Here is a 25,410-nt window from a genome sequence, read left to right on the forward strand (position 1 = left end):
TCTGAGTAGCTCGAGACTTACAGATTGCGATCATATCAGGCCGTTTCGTTCCTGGTTTGACGTCACACACACGCCCAGCGTTCGGCCAGCCACTCCCCCGTTTCTCCAGACACTCCCGCGTTTTTTCCCTGACACGCCTGCGTTTTTCCGCACACTCCCAGAAAACGGCCAGTTTCCGCCCAGAAACACCCACTTCTTGTCAATCACACTCTGAACACTTCAACGGTGAAAATTCTTCGTTCGGACGTGAGTAAATCTACTAAGTTTTGTGCTAAAATACTAACTGCATGCGCACTGCGTACCATGCGCAAGCGCATTTTTGCCTTAATCGCTCCGTTGCGAAAATCGGCAACGAGCGAACAACTCGGAATGACCCCCTAAGATCCTAATTCAAGGTTGATTGCAAAACATAATTTTCCTCTAATGGGCAAAACCATGTGCAGTGCAGAGGGGGGTGGATGTAACATGTGCAGAGAGAGTTAGATTTGGGTGGGGTGCATTTAAACTGAAAACTAAATTGTAGTGTAAAAATAAAGCAGCCAGTATTTACCCTGCACAGAAACAGTATAACCCACCCAAATCTAACTCTCCCTGCACATGCTACGTCTGCCCCACCTGCAGTGCACATGGTTTTGCCCATTAGAGGAAAATGTTGTTTTGCAATCAACCTTAAATTAGGCCCTAAGTACTGTATATAGTAATCTACAGTGCGTAGACATTGATTAGGTGCTTGATGCTACTCTTCCAGCACCACAAAGCCAGAATTAACCACTTAACTGGCTAATTATTTCCACAAATGTTCCCAAAATTGTTGATTTTGTTAATATTATCTAAGTTTGTAAATATTGGCTACTTAAACTATAGGTCCAGTTATGCTAAAGACCGAACAAACCCGAACTGTGGCGTCAAATAAAGTACTAGCTCAGGTCTTCCCACCAAGTTCAGATCTCTGATCTCAAAACTGGATTTTGCGTGTTTTGGATTGGATGTAGGTTCCTCCCTTGTAATTTCAGGTTCCATTTCACACAGCGTATATAGCACACTTACCTACTTTGCTGCCCCCTCCTCCCGGAGGAGGCAGCGTTTAGGTGCATGGGGGCATGGCCGGCAGCAAGATGGGTTGTCCGGGGGCGTGACCGACAGGGAAGTGGGAAGTATGGAGGTGTGGCATAAGGATTGCGTCATCGTGGCTCCGCCTCGCTATGCAGTGCCAAGAAAATAGGCACTGTATAGCGGCAGGTGGAGCTACGATGACGCGATTCTGCGCGAATCACGTAATCGGTCCCCCTCGGACTGCCCACTTGTTCTCTGCAGCGGGTGGCAGAGGTGGGGTGTGGAGGGGCTGCAGGGAAAGCGGGAGGCTTGCCCACCTTTTCCGGGGGGGGCCGGAGGGCCAACCAATTTTTGGGAGCCTCCCGGCCATTTCGGGAGTGTAGGCAAGTATGGTATATGCAGAGGGTGTGGGCTGTAGTTCATATTGCAATACTACATACTAGCATCCAAGGTGCATGATTTTAGCTATTTTTATAAAAATTTTTTTTAAAGAAATATAATCCAAAACCACAACACTTGAGGGTGGTTTTACCAAAACAAGATGATGATTTAGAACCAATATACGGGGGGTTCTGCCCACAACTCTTAACTTAAACCTGCTTCAGTCTCATTTGTATTAACAAATATGCAGAATTGCTAATAAAACTATATTGAATCAGGTGTGATATTGTGTACATAATTTGATTCTAAAAAGGAAAATCAACCATTTTCTATGTGTATAAATGGTAATATCAAGCTAGATGGCGATAGTGAGGCATGAATTCTGTGTGAGACTGGAGGGATGCACCCATACAGGGAAGAAAAAGGAAGGGGGGGTGTCCACACCTAAAGGGGGGTACTCACGGAGCGATATTCTAAGCAATCTGACTAGATTGCTTAGAATTTGAGCATTATCGCTCCGTGTGTAGCCCCTGCAGCGATAGTGATGAGCAGCCCCGCACATCGCATGCAGGCCAATCTAGCGGGTCACTGAAGTGAGCGCCCTCCCCCCCCCCCCCCCCCCCCGTCTCCTCCCGCACGCTCAGCACAGATCGCGCTGTGCTGAGCGGCGGGAGAGATGTGTGCTGAGCGGTTCGCTCAGCACACATCTCTCCTGCATCGGCCCGTCTATATGGGCCTTAAGGGCTTTCCTCGCAGAGACAGGTGGAACTGTGGCAGTCAAGTGGTACAGCCCTGTGTACAGAGTGGGGTTGAGGCAACCAGAAGCCAGGCCAAGCTAGGAAGTCTTACCTGTGAGAGGGAGCGCTCTAAAGACTTTGAACACAGACTGACTTCCCATTGTAGTGAGGGATGAAGAAGTGAGGTAGTGTTTGTTTTGCATTTATGTATCCTGCTGACACCAGCAAAGCTCCGCTGTATTTATTGAACACAAAACGCTGTGTTCTTATAAATGAAAATTTGCACTTCCCCCTTGTCAGTCAGGGAATGTGGTTTGACTATGATTGGTGCTGCCAAAAGAGGTGTTTATAACAGCATTCCCCCCCCCCCCCCCACTGTTTTTAGAGCTATTCAATAAGTAAGTGAACCCCGGTGCAGCTGTAAATATACAGAGGGAGCCGCGCTCATCTAATGCGGCTCCATAGCAAACGTGCACTCCCGGCGCGGCTAGGCGATCCGGCGCCTAGCCACGCTATGGGAGTGCACAAAGATGCTCCCACTGCATTGAATGGGACGTGTGCGTGTCTCACACATATGCGCGTCCCAGATGCTGCGATAGGTGTGCCTCGGCGGGCGCGCACCTGAACAGAGGCAAACGCAGGATTTACTGGGAAGGGTTATATATATATATTTCTCCATACAGCAGCAGACAGCACTCCCATAGAAGATCAACACGCTCAGGTGCCAGAATCCAAATGTGTACAAATCCAGCAATAAACGGCACTCTGAGACAGCAAGCATTCAATAACAGTGTATTCCGTCAACGTTTCGGAGCCCAAAGCTCCGTCGAAAGGGCAAGGTTTACACTACTTGCTACTTGAAACGTTGACGGGGGGAATACACTGTTTTTGAATGCTTGCTGTCTCAGAGTGCCGTTTATTGCTGGATTTGTGTGTATATATATATAATATACATACATATACATACATATATATATATATATATATACACATATATATATATATAGTTGTGATAGCCGGGCAGCGGCCGGGCCTTAGTCATATTAAAAGCATTGCACACCAGGCCGTTTCATCACATAAGCAAGCAGTTCATTCACAGTTCAGACAGGGTTATCACGACAGTAACATTTAACTTCTTTTTCTTCTCTCCAGCACAATATTCATATGGGTTACATCAGGTTACATCTCCTTTCATTTGCTTCACTGGCAATAACAGCATTAACAGTGATGTGACCGCATTACAGTACAGTACATACCAGCGCAGTCTCTGGGAATCAGTAGTGCGGCTTCCGCAAACTGAGATTCATTTCAGTGTGCTCTCCCCCATTCGCTAGGGGCTCTATCTAAACGGGATTTCTCATGGACACGTTACTGGGGGCCTTCCGCCAAACGTGGTTTCCTACCACTCACCCAGCTCGTCCTCTCCCGCAGACTCACACCTCCCGTCCTGCTTCTTGGGTACCCCTGAAGGTCCTTTGTTCCTGGTTCCTTCCACTGTACTCTGCATACTGTGGCTCTCACACTGCACTCTCCATCTCTCACTGAAGCTGCTGGCTCTCCTGTTACACTGCAGATATGGGCTCTCCCTCTCTTCATAGCAACACCCACACGCTGCTCGTCTCTCCATCATGCCAGGGAACTGTGGAGTGCCATTCTTGTTCCACAGTCCCCAGACTGCATTTCTCCTGGACACTAGCCTGTGCCCTCCATCCTCAGTCCTCAGCTCACACTGAATTCTAGCCTCTGCTTTGTTCCTTCTACTAAAACCCCCTACACTTCCTGTCCTAACTCCTTACATGTCACATGGTCTGCAAGTAACTGGTTTTGGGGCCATAAACCCCCCCCCACTCACTGATAAGAATCAAAAGGCTTTTGGAACTTCTGTTGTCTCCTAACATTCCAGTATGCCACATATATATATATATATATATTTTCATTCCATAGGCAGGGTGGTCATCTAATGCTCCTTTGCCAAGGACATCCAATATAACTTAAATGTGTATATATATAAGCTGGGCCGGTTGGAGCGCTTGCAGCGCCCCGGGCAGGCAATGGGGGCGTGGCTTCATACAGGGGGCATGGTCAGATACGCCCCCTGTACAGTATGAGCGCCGCTGAAATGATGTACGGTGCGCGATGACGTCATTGCGCACCGCACAGCAAAGGTCCTATCCACGAAGGGAAACTAGATGCTACACGGCTAGTTCCCTTCGTGGAGAGGACCTTTGCTGTGCGGTGCGCGATGACGTCATCGCGCACCGCACAGTTAAGGTCCTCTCCACGGGCAGCGGCACAGACCGGGCAGCGGGGGGGCACAGCAGCAGCAGATCTTGCCATGGTGCGGCACCCTCCCGATGGCGCCAGCGCCCTCCGGAAGGCGGCGCCCTGGGCAAAAGTCCTGCTTGCCCGTGACAAGATCCGCTACTGTATATAAGGTGCACTCACAAGGGTCTGCTTATTGCTCTACCAGCAAAACAGAGTCTCTGGTGAGTGCACCATATTTATATACACATGTTTATATATATATATATATATATATATATATATATATAGATAGATATAGATAGATATACTTACATACAAATTCAGCACTCACCTAATATAAACAGGGCCGGTGCTAGGTTTCTAGACACCCTAGGCAAAGCTACAAAATACCGCCCCTGCTCCCCCCAAAAATACCCCCCTCTCCCCCGCCCAGTCACTCACATACACAAATGACTACTTAAAATATTATTATATTAATTTTTAGATTTATGAACATAAAAATATAATAACACTATAATATGTATTACAATGCAGGACCACCATATACTGTAATGCTAAGAGCAGTTTAGTAACCACCAGACAACACAAAGAGCATATAAGTTAATGCCAGACAATAAGGAGTCAATTTAAGTGAACACAAGACATCACTGAGAACATTTCTTTGACCGCCATAAAACACTGACTGCCTTTTAGTGGCTGCCCCACAATACTAAGAGCATTTTTGTGACCACTGCACAATAAGGAGATCATTTTTGGGACCACCAAGCAATATGAAGAGAATTTTAGTCACCATCAGATATTAAGACCATTACTGTGACAGCCATACAATATTAACAGCATTTAATTGTCTGTACCTCAATACTAAGAGCATTATTTTGACCACCAGGCAATACGGAGAGCATTTTGTGACAGCCAGACAATACAGAGAGCATTTTCATGACCGCCAGACAGTACGGAGAGCATTTTCATGACCGCCAGACAGTACGGAGAGCATTTTTATGACCGCCAGACAGTACGGAGAGCATTTTTATGACCGCCAGACAGTACGGAGAGCATTTTTATGACCGCCAGACAGTACGGAGAGCATTTTTATGACCGCCAGACAGTGCAGAGAGCATTTTTATGACCACCAGACAGTACGGAGAGCATTTTTATAACCGCCAGACAGTACGGCGAGCATGTTTATGACCGCCAGACAGTACGGAGAGCAATTTTGTGATCATTGAAAATCTTACCTCATCATTAAATAACCTTCCTAAAAATTCATTAACTGCTTCAGCAACAACCTCATTCAACATAATTAGCCAATAATAATTATCTCCCTCATACCCACCATACCCCTACATTATTAATTACATTTATTTTCCATAACGCTCAATCTGCTCTATGTAATCTAAAGTAACAATTCCTAACCTTAATAAAAATATTAAGCCAACCATACAGCATTAACCCATTACACTATAATAAACCCACATAGCTTACCCCTTATACTTATTAATAGCCACACCATCTCTCCCCTGCGTCTCTCTATCACATCATCTCTCCCCTGCGTCTCTTTACCAAACCATCTCTCCCCTGCGTCTCTCTACCACATCATCTCTCCCCTGCGTCTCTCTACCACATCATCTCTCCACTGCGTCTCTTTACCACATCATCTCTCCCCTGCGTCTCTCTACCACACCATCTCTCCCCTGCGTCTCTCTACCACATCATCTCTCCCCTGCACTTCTCTACCACATAATCTCCCCACTGCGTCTCTCTACCACACCATCTCTCCCCTGCGTCTCTCTACCACACCATCTCTCCCCTGCGTCTCTCTACCACACCATCTCTCCCCTGCGTCTCTCTACCACACCATCTCTCCCCTGCGTCTCTCTACCACATCATCTCTCCCCTGCACTTCTCTACCACATAATCTCCCCACTGCGTCTCTCTACCACACTATCTCTCCCCTGCGTCTCTCTACCACACCATCTCTCCCCTGCGTCTCTCTACCACACCATCTCTCCCCTGCGTCTCTCTACCACACCATCTCTCCCCTGCGTCTCTCTACCACATCATCTTCCCACTGCGTCTCTCTACTACACTATCTCTCCCCTGCGTCTCTCTACCACACCATCTCTCCCCTGCGTCTCTCTACCACACCATCTCTCCTCTGCATCTCAGCCACACCATCCCCCCCCGCATCTCTAAGCCACACCATCCCCCCCGCATCTCTAAGCCACACCATCCCCCCGCATCTCTAAGCCACCATCATCTCCCCCTACATCTCTCAGCCACACCATCATCTCGCCCCTGCATCCTCAGCTGCACCCCTCCCCCCTGCATCTCTCAGCCTACCGCAACTTGTGTCTCTCAGTATGTATGTATGTATGTATGCATGCATGTAAGCCAAGAGACACAGTAACATAGTTCCCAAACAGAACATACATAGAACACACCAGCTGAACACATAGAACATGCATGTAACCAAGAGCAAACAGTTACATGGGTCCACATAGACCATACATAGCATATATCCACTGCACACTGTGAAAATACATGTGCTACATTAAACCCATACCCATACAGAACATGTGTTACATTGTACATGGAACATACATGCATTGCTAAGCAAATAAAATATGTATGGAAGCTGCATGTCCGGGGCTCACATGGCAAGCTTTGCCAGGATCTAAGGTCACCATGGCAACCAAACAGCTCCCCAGTCCGCACGCTGAGCCGCTTACCATCAGATGGCCCGCAGTATTTACAGCAGGGGAGTCTCTGCTGAGCTCTCCCCGCCGCGTCCCAGACGGTTGAGGCTAGATCCAAGTGGCCTAAGGGACCTTTCCCGTCAGGGGGAGGAGCCACGACACAAGGGGGAGGAGCTACACCAGCGGTACAGTTGCTCTAGTATCCACGCCACCAACTATTACCTTTAGTAATTAGGTGGCGAGCGAAGCGAGCCACCGTGCCCGAAGCGTGGCGAGCCTGCGAGGGTACTTTTCGGGTACCTTGTTCGTCCGTAGCTCCTCCCCCTGGTGACGGGTCTCCTCCCCTAGGTACGTCAGAAGGTCCCTTCTCCCACTCCGACATAGAACCAACCGTCCCAGACATCACATGGACCGGGGGTAGCGGAGTACAGGTGGCACTGGCACTGCAGGCGGGTAGCTGCGTGGAGCACATAGCAGGAGACCTGGATCCTCTTGCGCAGGGACAGTAAGCGTGACTGCACGGCGTCAGCGTCACGCTCCCAGCCGCCCTGCCTGACTACTAGTAACGCCGCCGAGCACTGTGGAATTAGCTCGGCGGTGCAGTTACATTACATCGCCATGGGGTGGGGGGAGGAGGAGGAGAGGGAGGGAGGGGAGAGAGCGAGTAACATCATGATGCTGGGGGGGTGGGGGGGGGGGGCGGGTGATATGCGGGAGCTCAATCAAGGAGTGGAGTGCTGGACTGGTATAGCTTTGCCGGGTGCTGTTGCGGAGGAGAGGGGGCGGCAGTATTGCAGAGACAGAGGCAGGATGATAACAAAAGCATTCTGTCTCTCATTCACTGTGCGGTGCCGCCCTCCAGTGGTCACCGCCCATAGGCAGCTGCCTAAAGCTGCCTAGTGGTGGCGCCGGCCCTGAATATAAACACTTCAAACTGTATTTCATCTGAATTCAGGGAATGTTAGTTCCAAAATATTGCATTCGTTTGTTAAGCTGACCAGCCACTTCACGGCCATTCCCATTTGGTCAGTCCCTACACTGACTTTCGAAAATCTGAGCATTGCTCTCCGGCATCTTTTGGATTTTAAATACACAGTATGCTTCTATCATGGGTTTATCATGGGTCTCACTCTGTTAAAGAGACAGGAACCACACCCAAGCATATCAGTTAATAAACACCTGGGGAATTTCTAAACATTTAATTTCCATATGGATAATAGAGGTGCAAGAAAAAGTGCGACCACAAAAATTTTATATAAACAATAGGCTACAACCCACAGCACTCATACATCCGCGGTGCCAGTGGTATTGTGATCACATCATTTAAATAAAAAATCATACAAATTCAGCACTCACCTAATATTAACACTTCAAACTGTAATTCATCTGAATTCGGTATCCGTTCACATGGTCGACCATGTTATGGTCGACAGTCATTAGGTCGACCACTATTGGTCGACATTGACATGGTCGACATGGACACATGGTCGACACATGAAAATGGTCGACACATGAAAGGTCGACACATGAAAAGGTTGACATGAGTTTTTTAACTTTTTTTTCTTTTGGGGAACTTTTCCATACTTTACGATCCACATGGACTACGATTGGAACGGTAATCTGTGCCGAGCGAAGCGGTAGCGGAGCGAAGGCACCATGCCCGAAGCATGGCGAGCGGACTCGGTGCACTAATTGGGGTTCCCAGTCACATTACGCAAAAAACGACACCAAAAAAAGTTAAAAAACTCATGTCGACCTTTTCATGTGTCGACCATTTTCATGTGTCGATCATGTGTCCATGTCGACCATGTCAATGTCGACCAATAGTGGTCGACCTAATGACTGTCGACCATAACATGGTCGACCATTCATACCGGAACCTCTGAATTCAGGGAATGTTAGTTCCAAAATATTGCTATAGTTTATATATATATATATATATATATATATACAAATGCGGTTCAATCCGGCACTCAGTATATTATGGTCTCCTTGTATGCTCGCTCTGGTGCCCTCCCTGGGTCAGCAACCCTGTAATAGTAGGCAAGAAGGATGGGCGGCACTCTCCAGACTTCAAAGTATCAAAAAATGTCCTTTAATCCAAGGACATTTTTTGATACTTTGAAGTCTGGAGAGTGCCGCCCATCCTTCTTGCCTACTATATATATATATATATATATATATATATATATACACACACACACATATATACATACATATACACACATATATACATACATATACACACAGAGGTGCCGATTTATGATTTTGCTGGTGGATGCTCAAGCCTGTGATGCCCGTCAATGAGGGGGAGTGGCCCTGCTAAAATGGGTGTGACCTCGTAGGGAAAGCCTACCTTACCCTCAGTTTTTGACCCTGCACAAACAGACCTCGGCCACCACAGGGGGAAAAAAAAATTCCACAATATTATGCCACACAAAGCAATGGACGTGATACATTGTACCCTACAGTAACGCTTCTAATTACTTTTAAATTATCTTCTCGTTGCCAAGGGTTTTACGTGCTGGGTGTCATGCTCGTTGCCAATGGTTTCATGCGCTGGGTGTCATGCTTGTTGACAGGGGTTTCATTCACTGGGCGTCTTGCTTGTTGCCAGGGGTTTCATGTGCTGGATGTCTTGCTCGGTGCCAGGGGTTTCATTGGCTGGGTGTCTTGCTCGTTGCCAGAGTTTTCATGTGCGGGGTGTCTTGCTCGTTGCCAGGGGTTTCATTGGCTGGGTGTCTTGCTCGTTGCCAGGGGATTCATGCTCTGGGATTCATGCTAATTACCAGGGGTTTCATGTTCTGGGACGGGTGTCATGCTTGTTGCCAGGGGTAATGCTCGTTGCCAGGGGTGAGTAATGCTAGCTGCACATTACACAGTGTTAGCCAGTGCATACAGTGACTATAACCAAAGGCTGAGAGACTGAGCACTATGTAACTAGGACTCTCCCTCCAACAGCTCTCCCCTCATTGTGTAAATAAGAAACGCACTACACATGGTCCCGATGCCCTACTTCCAGCCTCCTAGGTGGGGCAGAGCCAGGCCAGCAGACGCCAAATTGTTGCTTCTAACTCTCCAGCCACATCAGCAGCTGCTGGACTTGTAACCTTTAAGTCAGCGAGATCTCCTGATCCTGGGAACCCGGGAGGAGGCATCAAGTAACAGGGAGCAGAAGAGACACGTCTCTGGCACATCACCTATTTGGAGGGGGAGAACTGAGCACCTGGGGTCTAGAGTGTCGGCTGGGGGGAGATGCAGGGGCCGGGACTCAGCTGAGACTATGCTGCACTCACCCTACACTGCTGCCGCTGCTGGCTCAATCATACACCGGGCGCCCTGTCTGGCATGCGACGGCACACTGCAATGCCGGCGCATGCACAGTTCAGACCTGATCGCTGCTGTGCAAAAAATGCACAGCAGCGATCAGGTCTAACCCCTCAGTCTCTAAAAAAAAAAAAAAAAGGAATTCCGTTGTCTTATAAAAAAAGGAATTCAGTCCATTGGGGGGTTCTGGGTACCGAGACCCCCTCCCCCATCCCGAGTGCGCTCGTGAGCATCTTAGCCCACTCCACCAGGTCAGTGGGTGCCTCCTGGGCAGCATGTCATGGTGCTTCCACAACACAGCTGTGTCATGCGCCCACTTGGTCCTCTGTTAACACGTTCATCAAGTTTTTACAAACTTGACACTTTTGCGGCGTCGGCCTACAGATTTGGAAAACTTGTTTTGCAGGTTCCTAAGATCTCTCCTGCCCGGGGGGAAAACTTTGGGACGTCCCCAGTGACCCTAGTGGATGAAAGCGAAAATGGGATTTTGGTACCTACTGGTAAATCCGTTTCTCTGATTCCACAGGGGACACTGGGTGCCCCCCTCTGCGCTGTGTCACCTGCCTGTCTGTATATAGTTTTTGGTTTTGCCAAGTTGTTGTTGGGTAGGATTCTCCTATCTTCTCCTCCTGTTCTCCATCTCCTCTCAGTCTACATTTTTCTAACTGGGGGATAATGGGTAATAGAGGGGGGAGGAGCTTCACACTTCTAAATTCTAAGTGCCAGCTCCCACTAGCCACGCCTCTATACCCAGTGTAATCTCTCCAGTGTCCCCTGTGGGATCAGAGAAAAGGATTTGCTGGTAGGTACCAAAATCCCATTATTAATATCCCCAATTGCACAGGCACGACAACCCGAACGTCCACGCCGTATATTGTTTGTCACCTGCTTCGGCAATTAACAACCGTTTATAGCATATTCTAGCGGTCTACAATCTATTCAAAGGATTGGGCTTTGAGAGCATACAGATGTCTCAATGCTCCTCTACCCTATGATACGTATACATAGTGGCACGGATGGCATGATGCACGCTTGTGTAAGCGCGCACACGAGTACCCTGCAGCTTGCTGTGCCCGCACATCGCGGCAACGATGAGCCTGGCTACATCTGTTTATGAATTAACCAACAAAGAAACACTATTTTCAAAAAAAGGTACAATGCTTCTTTAGAAAAGAATTAACAAGAAGAAACGGTTACAAAGTACCTACAGGCAAGTCATTTTCAACTAAAACCAGGACCGACCTTCAGAGTTAACACGCAGCTAATATGTCCTGGGAGAAACAGAAGGAAATTGCAGAGACTGCAGGAGGCAAACATCTATAGCAAGCATACATTCTCCAGAGACTGAACCCAGAACTTTTACTGAACTTATTCTACAGAACCTTTTTTTGAACCCAAAACTCGTACCTTTTATCAGCAGAGTATCACACCTTGGTGATGTCACATACTGTAAGTCCCTGCTGAGTGACTGATTAGACAATTAAGCCAAAGATCAGGGCCGGTTCTAGCCCTTGTGGCGCCCCGGGTGAAAATAGGGGCGTGGCTTCATAAAGGGGTGTAATCAATGTGCCCCTAGTCGTATTGCCCCCATTTGTGCCGCTTTAAAAAAATAAAATAAAAATAAATTAATACTTACCATCCCCGCTCCTGATTCCCGACTGCTGCTGCCCTCCGTCTTTGGCCACTGGCGCCGCTCCTCTGATCTATGGGAGAGACGTCATGACGTCTCTCCCATAGAACCGCAAAGACACTAGAGGTCAATCATGACCCCTAGTGTCTAAGTACCGCTCCCACAATGCAGTGCGCGGTGCCTTCATCACGCACTGCAACACAGTACCGGCAACAGGGTGAGGGGCACCACCAGTAGCGGATCTTGCCACGGCGGCGGCACCCCGGGCAAAAATCCTGTGTGCCCGTAGCAAGATCCGCTACTGCCTAAGATCCCCCTATAAACAGTAACTTTGAACTCAAATTCACATAATTGGACATAACTTGTGGGATTGTTGAGATGGTACATAACTTGGAAACTATACTTCTGAGGGATATGAGAAATTTGGGTTGGGCATGTGTGACCGGCAGTTAGGAGACCGCCGGTCACCATACCAACGTCAGGATCCTGGCTTCGAGATAGCCCAGCAGAGGGGGTAGGGTGGGGCGCGAGCGTATGCCACAAGTTCTGTTCCCACTCTATGGGTGTCGTGGACACCCACGAGTGGGAATAGTCCCTGTTGGTTGGCATGCCGACTGTCGGGATTGTTAGGGGGCGGGATCTCGGCGTCTGTATTGTGACCGGCACAACTACATCCCAAAAAATGCACCCCACCTGCCAACAGACCTCAGCTATGTTTCATATCATTGTCCCCATTATATTGCAGTGACATCTATATATGTGATGTTACTGTATTAGAATGCTTAATATTTGTAGACACTCCCTTAGTAATATGTGTAAGCCTGAATCTTCAGTGATGGTCCCTGGGACCAGGGGGATGCTGGGAAGTGGGTGGTCCAGTGTGCAGTGTGTCTGGAGTTGGTGATGGAATAAAATAGCACAGCAGTGAACTCACATGTCTCTGTGTCCTGATGACTGGATTTACAAACATATGAACAAAACAATATAATAGTTGTTTTGAGTTTCAATTAAGAGCAAGCACAAAGCACTAACTGGATAATGGACCTAATTCAGTAAGGATTGGTGCGATCAAATAGTTGCCACCCAGAAACAGAGAAAAAAAACGCCCACTGCAGAAACTGCGAATGCATCGCAATATGCGGGCTGATCGCAGAACTCTACGCAATTCTCAGAACATCGAAGATTTTTCCTATCTGCGCCAGGCAAGGTCATCCACAAGTCTTGGGACACAAGAGGCTGGAAATGGTCATCGCTGATGTCAGAGGCCCTCCTTAAACATGACTGCCACTCCTGCGTTTTTTCAGTTACACCCTGAAAACGACATGTTTCTGCCCAGAAACGCCGGTTTCCTCTCAAACAGTGGCAGCATTGCAATCACGATGTGTATGCAATTGCGCATGCACAATGCAAATGCTGCACATGCGCAGTCATTGGATAATTGGCCGGATTGCTAATAGCAAGTTTTACAATCCTTACTGAATGAGGTTCTGTGTTTAGCGGTTTGTCACTGTACCGCTTACATCATCTATAGATGGTGTTAGCTATACGGTCTGGATCCAGCAATAGCCCTCCACGCTCTGCCTAGTCTGCGTCAGGTGGAAGTGCAATGTGCATGCAGATGTCGCTCTTGTGCATTAAGCTGGGTCCACACTAAGCGATATATCGGCCGTTCCAGGGAACGGTCGATATATCATGAGTTTGTTGGTGGGTGTGTACCCCCTACTTGTCTCTGAATGACGACGTTCACACACCTATCGTGTCGCTCTGCATCACAGCCCACGGATGATATATGTAAAGATATACTGTATCAGCGCATCTGGCTGTGTGCACAGGCGTGGTCTGCCACCCGCCCGTACACTTGCTGCAGGGGCTGACATCACAGCTGGTCGGGCAAATTGAAATGTTTAGCTGGGTGTACTGAGCAACACATAGAGCCGCCGTTAGGCAAGTGTGTATACTTACCTGAATCCGGTGCTCTGTCTGCGTGACATGTCTATCTGGTGGGTACCCAGCCTTACTCATTAGCCTGGCCCTGACAGCAGTAGGCTGCCTACAGCACAGAGGAGGACTTCGCTGGGGGGGATGCCACGAGACCTCCCGGAGGGGTATATAATGTTATATGCCGCTGGTATATTTCTTAGTGTCACTGTAATACTAAGATATAAAGGAGAAGAAATCCCCAGTGGTATGCTGATCCCACTCTCCCGGCGCTGTTCAATATATTGTTAGTATAGAAATATTTTTGTTATTTATTTCATGTAAGCAAACAGCAGCGTCTGTTTTGAGACTTGGTTAGGGTCTCTAGCATAAACAAAGTGATATAGATTTGGAAAACATCGCGCTATTAATAGAATAAAATATAATAATATTGATTTTTGTGATATTATTTATCAGGCTGTAAAAGTTGTCAGAAATGAGGTCGGGAGACTTTATATGAATAAAAAAATATATGTATACTTTTTATTTTATACCAAATACTACACCATAAACATAAAACATATATATAAAAAGATTCTATTCTATGCAAGCATCAGATATTTAATAGTCATAGCATAATTCGGGACCTATAAATGAATTAAACTATAATAACAACTCAAGTGAGTGTATTATAAAGTAGATACCACGTGTCCTTTATAGACAATATGTGTCAGATTGTATTTCTTTGCAAGATCCACACGGGTTTAATAGATGGTTCTATAAGCCGGCGTCCCGGCTGTGATGATTAGTTCAGAATACAGTGAAGGTAAGATAGTTACCGCCTGTGGCTGTCAAAGTTATACCTTATAGCGTCCTTCCTTTCCCGGTGGTGAGGCTATCACCGCCCCGGGCGTGTTGTATCGGGTGTCCGTGATATAATAGGAGACAGATTACTCACAGGTGGTTCCTGCCGAAGCTGCGTGCCGTCTTTCCTCTCCCGGTGGTGAGGCCGTCACCGCTCCGGGTTGCTGCTCCAATGTGCTCACGAATGCAGCCCGTAGGTCTCCCGCTGTCAGTGTGTTACAGCTGGGATGTTCAGTGAACAAATTGCCGGACAAATTACCAAGCAGGGCGGAGGGTAATCTGGAAGGTGCTGTTGGTATTAAGCGGCTGTAGTAGCTCTGTATAGGCTGTCAGAAGCCAAGTCCGTTTCTCCCGGTGGATCGAGACACTGCTGGATATCCAATATACGTCAACTCGTTTCGTCCCACAATGCACTGGGACTTCCTCAGGACTGCTGAACTAATCATCACAGCCGGGACGCCGGCTTATAGAACCATCTATTAAACCCGTGTGGATCTTGCAAAGAAATACAATCTGACACATATTGTCTATAAAGGACACGTGGTATCTACTTTATAATACACTCACTTGAGTTGTTATTATAGTTTAATTCATTTATAGGTCCCGAATTATGCTATGACTATTAAATATCTGATGCTTGCATAGAATAGAATCTTTTTATATATATGTTTTATGTTTATGGTGTAGTATTTGGTATAAAATAAAAAGTATACATATATTTTTTTATTCATATAAAGTCTCCCGACCTCATTTCTGACAACTTTTACAGCCTGATAAATAATATCACAAAAATCAATATTATTATATTTTATTCTATTAATAGCGCGATGTTTTCCAAATCTATATCACTGTAATACTAAACAAAATATGCAGCCGGCAATAAGTATTGATAAACAGAGCCCTTTCTTTTAATGGGAGGCAGTTACGTGACCGGCGGTCAGGAGACCGCCTGTCACAATACCAAAGCCGGAATCCCGCCCTCTTACAGTCCCGACGGCCGAGAAACAGGGACTATTCCAATTTGTAGGTGTCCACAACACCCATAGAGTGCACTTGCCACTGAGCCCGCAAGGGTCTTAGTTCCGCTTGCCCAAACCCCCCCCCCCCTGCAGTCCATCTTGGTGGATCACGCGTACCCGACCCCTTTTAACACATTCTCTGTGATTTCCATTACTTTCACATTCAAAACTGAAAGTTAAAATTCTTCTACTGATTTATATAATCTGATAGGACAGGGGAATAATATAATGTACGGGAGCACCAAGGGGTGGCCCGTTTTTTGACTTTAAAGGAATGTGAAAGCCAATTATTGGGCTCATGTGTAGAGAGCAGTTTACGTTTCAGAAGATGTGATTATGGCTAGCTGGTAACCCGGTTCAGTAAGGAGCAAACAGCGCGGATCATTATTCTTCATAGATTTCGGAAGTTGTTGAAGCAAATTGTGGAGCAGAGGATGAGGTTGTCTGGATGAGTGATGTGTAGATGTTCCGTAAAGCCTCGCTGCACCTCAACGCTTTCCACTTCGCTGTTTAATACAAAGCTCTTTTTTTTATTTGCTTGCTCACCCCTTAAATGAATAAGATTCCCAAACACTAGATGAAGTGTTTGATATTTGTGTAAACAGTGCACATCCATCTAATAAACATAATTATGTCAACGGCTGATGTATGGGAATGGTAAACAGTGTGGGTTTGAGGACATGACTGATGGACTGTGCCATAGGAGACAATTTGTTACTGATGACACAAGCTATGGGGGTTCAATGAAGTATCCTTTCTGGATAAATGTTGCAGAACGCCATACATTCTTGGGCTTTTAAGAATAAGTTATATTAAACAAGCCAGGCTATTTATAGAAACTACACGTGAGCCCTGATTGCCTACGCTACGTTGTAATCTAGTGCAGCACACATTGTCAGTAAGGGTAAGTTAAATATAAAATAAATATTTTTTTTCTTTCACAAATAGACCTATTTCAGCCACCATACATCCTCTTCTGTCACATGGTGTAAGTAACATTATATAAGTCTTGCCTATTGCTGTCAATCCACAAAATTTGAAATGCCAATATACTCTTTTTCTTCAAGAGTAATGTTTTTCAAGCATCATTTGCATCCTAACAAGTACATCTGCCCAGGGCCGGTGCTAGGGTGTTCAGCGCCCCCCTGCAAACTATAAGGGACAGCGCACATAATGCCCCTTGTAGCAGTGCCGCTTACACATAATACCCCCTGTAGCAGTGCCGCTTACACATAATACCCCCTGTAGTAGTGCCGCTTACACATAATACCCCCTGTAGTAGTGCCGCTTACACATAATACCCCCTGTAGCAGTGCCGCTTACACATAATACCCCCTGTAGTAGTGACGCTTGCACACCTAATGCCCACTGTACCAGTGACGCTTACACATGTAATGACCCCTGTAGCAGTGGTGCTTACACACAACGCCCACCGTAGCAGTGACGCTTACACACGTAACGCCCCCTGTACCAGTGACGCCTAAACACGTAACGCCCCTTGTAGTAGCGACGCTTACACACATAACGCCCCCTCTACCAGTGACTCCTAAACACGTAACGGCCCTTGTAGTAGTGACACTTACACACATAACGCCGCATGTACCAGTGATGCCTAAACACGTAACGCCCCTTGTAGTAGCGACGCTTACACACATAACGCCCCCTCTACCAGTGACTCCTAAACACGTAACGGCCCTTGTAGTAGTGACACTTACACACATAACGCCCCATGTACCAGTGACTCCTAAACACGTAACGGCCCTTGTAGTAGTGACACTTACACACATAACTCCCCCTGTACCAGTGACGCCTAAACACGTAACGCCACCTGTAGTAGCAACGCTTACACACATAACACCCCTTGTAGTAGTGATGCTGACACACATTATGCCGCACAGTCACACATATGCACAGATCACACATACATATACACGGATACTGTATACACACACACTTTCACTCACTCTTTTTCCAGACCCTTACCTAAGGAAGTCTGGCTGGCCGGAGCTGTAGCAGCTTATCCTCCTGCTGCATCCTGGTCCCATGTAGCTCTGCCCATTTTCCCCACATCTCTCCGCCCCTTTTTAGGTCCGCACACTGCTGCACTCACTGTCACAGGCAAGGGAGGGAGGAGGAGAGGAGGCTTCATGCTGCCGGCGCCGCTGCCTGTCAGAGAGTGACAGGCGTAGCAGCCGGCGGCAGCAGCAGGGACCTCAGCTCAGCAAAGGGATGTAGAGCAGGGAGAGCGCCTCTCTGCACTGCATTCCTCGCTGAGCGGCTAGCACCGGGCCTGCATCTGCCTCTGTCACATGGGAACATACAATATATTATCTGTTTTATTTGGTCTATTGATCTGGATTTTCTTGTGGATTCATATATGAAATAAATAATTTAAGTAAGTAGAGAGAGCTTTCCCCATCGTTAAATCGGCAGAAGCCCCATCTCTGGGTAAAACACCCAGTTTCACTGGAATTAAGGGCTCTTCTCTCTATGATAAATAGACCTCAGTTTTGGATACACATACAATAAGAATTGTTGATTTCTTTTTTGTACATTCTTGAAATACTAGTTTTAATGTAAAACTAAGAATCTTTGAAAGGTCTTATTGAGAAGAGAGTTGCAGCGACAAAAATGCAAGAGGCACAAAGCATGTAATGGCGTTACAACTCTGGACGCCTACGGAGACCACAAGTCCGGTGTGATTATACGCCCATGTTGGTAGTCCTACTCAGCTATGCTATAGCACCTCCGCCAGCCCTCCAACTGGGGGAACAGCCAGCATCACTACTAATACCACTTTCACACAGAAACGTCTGAAAGTCCCGGCAATTACCCCGCATTTCAGTGCCGGGTTGTTTTGCCGGGACCTGCCTGACCCCCTTCCCCCTTTCACACAGACAAGCAAATTACCGGGTCGAGAATTTCGACCTGGTCATTTGCAGTTTAACACGGGTATTATGTCTGTGTGAAAGGGTCAACACGGGTCGAAATTCCTGCGTCTCAGACTCTGGTAAATTCCAGGGTCGAAGTCCCGGGAATTTCAACCTGGGTAGACCCTTTCACACAGAAAAAGGACCCGTGGAACTGCTTCACCTGGGAATTTAATTTTCTGTATGCTTGGTGCTGAAGACACAACTGAAAATAGCGTGCACACTCCCTATGCACAATTATTACTGCACACCCACAAAACGTCCATGAGACACTTCTTTTACATACCAAAGCTCAGTATCTGAGATGATGAACAGCCCCCGAATCTCTTCACAAGCTGCTGTTTACAATATATACTATATTATATATATATATATATATATATATATATGAAAAAGGAGGGGATGAGGGTGAGTAGCGACCTCGGTGTCCGTAAAAGGTATAAAATTGCCAGTATGTTTAAAAATATCTAAAAGCTATTTATTGACATAAAATTCAAACATAAAGGAGATACATAAAAATTGGGACAATAAAATACACAACTTCTTCACAGGGTCATCAGACGAAACGCGTTGGTTTACCTGTACCTACCTCATTCTAAGATAAGGATACTTTTAATTTGCTCTTTTATTTGGTGCTTTTAGATCAGTTGTGTATTTTATTGTCCCAATTTTTAATTTATCTCCTTTATGTTTGAATTTTATGTCAATAAATAGCTTTTATATATTTTTAAACATACTGGCAATTTTATACCTTTTACGGACACCGAGGTCGCTACTCACCCTCATCCCCTCCTTTTTCCTACATTGCCTTTAGGGTTTTACCACCCCTATATTCTTTGAGGGTAACAGCAGACGCCCCGTTAGCAGCATAGGGGAGTGTCATAGTGACTAGTCTTTTTAAATAACATATCTGTTTTATCGCACATGTGGCGCAATACTAATCCATACGTCTACATATATATATATACATATATATATATATATATATATGTCTAGAAATAGATTATTAATGCGCCACATGTGATGGGAACACGTTTCAGATATGCTGTGTATGTAATAATGGTAAGTCGTTTTTAAACACTCCCCTATTGTATTCAGGGGGCATCGGCTTATTCCCTCAATAAAAAACAGGGGTGGTAACTTCCCTGAAATATACAGTAATAATAAACAAAGGATGAGGGATGTGTAGTGACCACTGGTGTTAAATCAATGTAGCAGATATCAATGTAAATTAATAATAAATAACAATTTATTAGTAATAAAAACAATCTAATATCAGTAAAACATAAAACGTAAAAAATGGGACAACAATACAAAACACAGCTGGACTAAAGTACTTAAAATGTATAAAAACTACAATAGAATCAAGGGGCCCCTTGATGAAGTCTGTGTGACGAAACGCGTTGGCAGACCTATACCTACCTCATATCCAGATAAGGAATTACCTTTTTATTGATTCTATTGTAGTTTTTATACATTTCAAGTACTTTAGTCCAGCTGTGTTTTGTATTGTTGTCCCATTTTTTACGTTTTATGTTTTACTGATATTAGATTGTTTTTATTACTAATAAATTGTTATTTATTATTAATTTACATTGATATCTGCTACATTGATTTAACACCAGTGGTCGCTACACATCCCTCATTCTTTGTTTATTATATATATATATATATATATATATATAGTAAGGAGGATATCCGCACTATGCTGCACATCAAAAGTCCACATGAGATGGTGCTCCACTCCAAGGAACGGTTAATTCCAATAGACAGTCATTTGTGTAGGAGGGCACTCACCAATTTTTTCTTAAAAAGTAAATGTAGTTTTATTACCAAATCATCAGGTCGACGTTTCGATCATATCCAAATGATCTTTGTCAAGACACCAGACGGTATTGCAGACAGCAGGACACCAGGAGCAGCATGTGCTGCTCCTGCTTTCTGCAATACCGTCTGGTGTCTTGACAAAGATCAATAAAATATTCACTCCCTTGTTCGCATGTTGCGCATGTGCAGCAGAGGGTCAAATTATCCCTTTCTGGAAAGCGCTCTTCTCAAAAAGACCATTTTTTTTGGAAGTGTGAATGTTATGATGGAGGCATAATGAATACTGAAAACAATGAGAATTTAAAACTAAAAATTCTCACTGCACACTTTTGTCATGCTGAGTGTGCCCCTTAGTGCAGTGAGACTACATCCAGGAGAGTGTCGCCTACAAAGACATTGACAAATGTTGGCTCTGGGGCAGCATATGCTGCACATAATCAGATTTTTAAATTTTTCCTCTACATTGGAATACAGCCATTAAAACAAAGAGCTTTTCAGCTGTTATGTAGCCGGGAAGACTTTGTGATTATTTATGTTTCGCTTAACTAACCACTGTCCCCTGCTGGCTATTCTCACTGCAATCTACCTCCCGCTGAATGAGTCTTCAAATCTTCCTGCCGTCTGTAAGCCACACAGCAAAGACTTGTATGGTCACTGAATGAGGCAGTGGTGATTCAGAGGGACACTCTGATAAAATATTTAAACCATTATATGCTATCATAAGGTAGTACTCTCGTTTCGAGAATTGCAGCTATCAATTTTGGCAGCTACAGCTGACGTTGCTACAACCCTCACAGCTCTGTCCCTAGCAACATCTGTAACAGGAAAAGCGGGACTCCCTTGCGTGGTAAAGAGGGTGTGGCCAATGGGAAATGGGTGTGGCATCGTGGGAGTACCACGATCGCAAGCCACGCCCCTGTTTTCATCACCAAGGAAGCATGCACAGCAGGGCCGGCTCTAGGCATGTTCGAATAGAGCGGCCGCACAGGGCGCCACCCTTAATGGGCGCCGCGCGCTGGCGCCGCCATATTCGATGCTGGAGCCGGCCCTGTGTGTGCAGCATTGGCCCGTGTGCACTGTGCGCTATGCGCGCTGCGCGGCGCCGGTGTCTGACGTCAGACGCCGGCGCCATAGTGCACACAAGTGGCCACCCGGACCCAGGCTCACTCTGACTCGCTGGCCGCCCGCCCGCCCGCCAGCACTCCCGCCCGCTCGCCAGCACACTCGGACAGGCGGACAGCAGCAGTACTCCTCCCCAGCAGCGCCGCAGGTATTGGGGGGATCCGCACTGTGGGGGCATTTCTGGCTATGGGGGGGGCATTTCTGGCACTGTGGGGGGCATTGCATATCTGGCTCTGTGGGGGCATATCTGGTTCTGTGGGGGCATATCTGGCACTGTGGGTGGCATATCTGGCACTGTGGGGGGCATTTCTGGCACTGTGCGGGCATATCTGGCACTGTGGGGGCATATCTGGCTCTGTGGGTGGCATATCTGGCACTGTGGGGGGCATATCTGGCACTGTGGGGGGCATTTCTGGCACTGGGGGCATATCTGGCACTGTGGGGGCATATCTGGCTCTGTGGGTGCATATCTGGCACTGTGGGTGGCATATCTGGCACTGTGGGTGGCATATCTGGCACTGTGGGTGGCATATCTGGCACTGTGGGGGGCATTTCTGGCACTGTGGGGGGCATTTCTGGCACTGTGGGGGCATATCTGGCTCTGTGGGTGGCATATCTGGCACTGTGGGGGGCATTTCTGGCACTGTGGGGGCATATCTGGCACTGTGGGGGCATATCTGGCACTGTGGGGGCATATCTGGCACTGTGGGTGGCATATCTGGCACTGTGGGTGGCATATCTGGCACTGTGGGTGGCATATCTGGCACTGTGGGTGGCATTTCTGGCACTGTGGGGGCATATCTGGCACTGTGGGGGTATTTATCTGGCACTGTGGGGGCATTTATCTGGCACTGTGGGGGCATTTATCTGGCACTGTGGGGGCATTTATCTGGCACTGTGGGGGCATTTATCTGGCACTGTGGGGGCATTTATCTGGCACTGTGGGGGCATTTATCTGGCACTGTGGGGGCATATCTGGCTCTGTGGGGGCATTTATGTATCAGGCACTGTGGGGGCATTTATGTATCTGGCACCGTGGGGGCATTTATGTATTTGGCACCGTGGGGGCATTTATGTATCTGGCACCGTGGGGGCATTTATGTATCTGGCACCGTGGGGGCAATTATGTATCTGGCACCGTGGGGGCAATTATGTATCTGGCACCGTGGGGGCAATTATGTATCTGGCACCGTGGGGGCATTTATGTATCTGGCACTGTGGGGGCATTTCTTGCACTGTGGGGGCATTTCTTGCACTGTGGGGGCATATCTTGCACTGTGAGGGCATTAATGTATCTGGCACTGTGGGGGCATATCTGCGCTGTGGGGGCATTTATCCATCTGGAACTGTGTGGCCATTTATGTAGCTGGCACTGATGGGGGGCATGTCACGTGTAGCTGCCACTGCTGGGGGGCATGTCATGTGTAGCTGGCACTGCTGGGGGGCATATCATGTAGTGTTCCCGCTAGGCGTCTGTGGCTGGGCAGTGTGTCTCAGTGCTCTACCTGGCGCAATGTGTCTAACGTGCTCTTATAGGAGGTTCTACCTGGTGCAATGTGTATTAGCTGCACTACTGTGTGGTGTAATGTGAATTGCCACTATAATGTGGCTACGCACCTTCCCCACGAAGTAACTCCCCTAAATTTTTGCTGCGCGCCTTCGGCGCGCACTGTCCATGCTTTAGCGTGTGGAAATGGGTACAACAAGCATTACAATATGTACATCATTTTGCCCACCTAACTTACCCAGCCTGTGACATGGTAGTTAGGAGCTGATTGGCTGGTACATTATCACCGTGCAATTTATCACTTCACCAGGCTTAATAAATCTGCCCCTCTGTGAGCTGTTGGCATGCCCCCAGTCCCTCTGTCTCCTGTGAATAGATGCTGTGGAGCAGGGAGTGACAGGGACCTCCCAATTACAACCCCCCCCCCCCCCCGCCCCACTGCGGAAGAGAACCAACATGGGACTCTCCCACGAAAATCGGGACAATTGGGAGGTATGCAGTATGCATGTTCTATACTGCAGTTCCCAGCATGCATTAATTCAGGGAAGTGATCTGAATGACTGAGGCGCTATGTGCCCCTGTCGTTATTGGTGCAGATATTAAACAGCCCTGTCTGGAGTGCTGGAGTGGTGTGGCAAGTTATGACCGGTTAGTGGCACTGACCGTGCAGATATTGATTCCATCTGCTGCGGCTGTCGTTGCTGCATGTACAGCACTGTCCGTGGCTGTCGGATTAACATTTTCTGGGCTAATAACAAATGACTAATGCAGGAAATATCGCAGATATCATCTACTTTATTATAACTACTGTAATTCCAAATACTGGAGTTCCCTTGTTCTGAACAGGGATTTCATTCTCCAGACATTTATCAAGCTCTGAAAAGTTTACTTTTATCTGAAGAAATCGTTAGCATATATATCCTTATTGCATGCATTCTCTTGACATGTCTGTAATGATCAATTGGCCTACTACTTCATATTGTAGCGCTACAAATAGCGGCAAGAACATAACAGGTCTTACAGATAAATCAGTGCTCATCTTTGCCGCTAGCATTTGGCGCAACTAGTGTGCCCGCACCCACATCCATCGCATGGGTGTGCACACTCCTGAGTTGCGTGCAGGTGTGAATAGTCGCACCCACTCGGTGATCGGGGAAGAGACATCTGTACATTATTAGGCCCCTTTTGCACTTTCACTGATTTAACAACTAGCTCTTAGACTTGGCCATTACTTAATGCTCTAATTAGCAGACAGCTTTTCTCCCTCTTCGGGGTCCACGACCCCCCTGGAGGGAGAATAGATACGCGCCACCGTGCCTGCAGTGTGGAGAGCGCAGCGAGCCCGCAAGGGGCTCATTTGTGCTCGCCCAGCTGTCGGGATTCCGGTGCCGGTATGCTGGCCACCAGGAGCCAGACCGCCGACATAACATACTACACCAGAGTTCCTGTACTTAATATTCACTGTCAACGCTTATTCATTTTCACATATGCCTGCAAATCCTGTAAAATACCTATTGCCCTAGTTCTGTTCGTAACGCCAAAGTGTAAAATGTTGACAAAGAAAATCTCCGTAAAGTACAAGGAATATCCTGACAGAGCATAATAATAGTGTTCAGTGGGATGAAACGTGACTAGAACGCTGCTCATCCTACATGTTATTAACATTTTCTCTTTCAGCACTCTACATACAATAAGACCTTTAAACAGTAACACCACTCAGAAAATAAGATTTTACTCACCGGTAAATCTATTTCTCGTAGTCTGTAGTGGATGCTGGGACTCCGTAAGGACCATGGGGAATAGCGGCTCCGCAGGAGACTGGGCACAACTAAAGAAAGCTTTAGGACTACCTGGTGTGCACTGGCTCCTCCCACTATGACCCTCCTCCAGACCTCAGTTAGGATACTGTGCCCGGAAGAGCTGACACAATAAGGAAGGATTTTGAATCCCGGGTAAGACTCACACCAATCACACCGTATAACTCGTGATACTATACCCAGTTAACAGTATGAAATATAACTGAGCCTCTCAACAGATGGCTCAACAATAACCCTTTAGTTAAACAATAACTATATACAAGTATTGCAGACAATCCGCACTTGGGATGGGCGCCCAGCATCCACTACGGACTACGA

The 25,410-nt window shown here is 46.9% G+C and overlaps 1 protein-coding gene across 8 annotated transcripts in view; it reads left to right on the plus strand.

Annotated features, from left to right (window-relative positions):
• The window catches only part of KCNH5 (potassium voltage-gated channel subfamily H member 5), a 544,426-nt gene that overhangs the window by 475,540 nt on the left and 43,476 nt on the right, over positions 1 to 25,410 (plus strand). The gene's annotated exons all lie outside the window — the stretch shown is intronic.

The sequence above is a fragment of the Pseudophryne corroboree genome, chromosome 12, assembly GCF_028390025.1.
Source record: "Pseudophryne corroboree isolate aPseCor3 chromosome 12, aPseCor3.hap2, whole genome shotgun sequence".
Lineage (NCBI taxonomy): Eukaryota > Metazoa > Chordata > Amphibia > Anura > Myobatrachidae > Pseudophryne > Pseudophryne corroboree.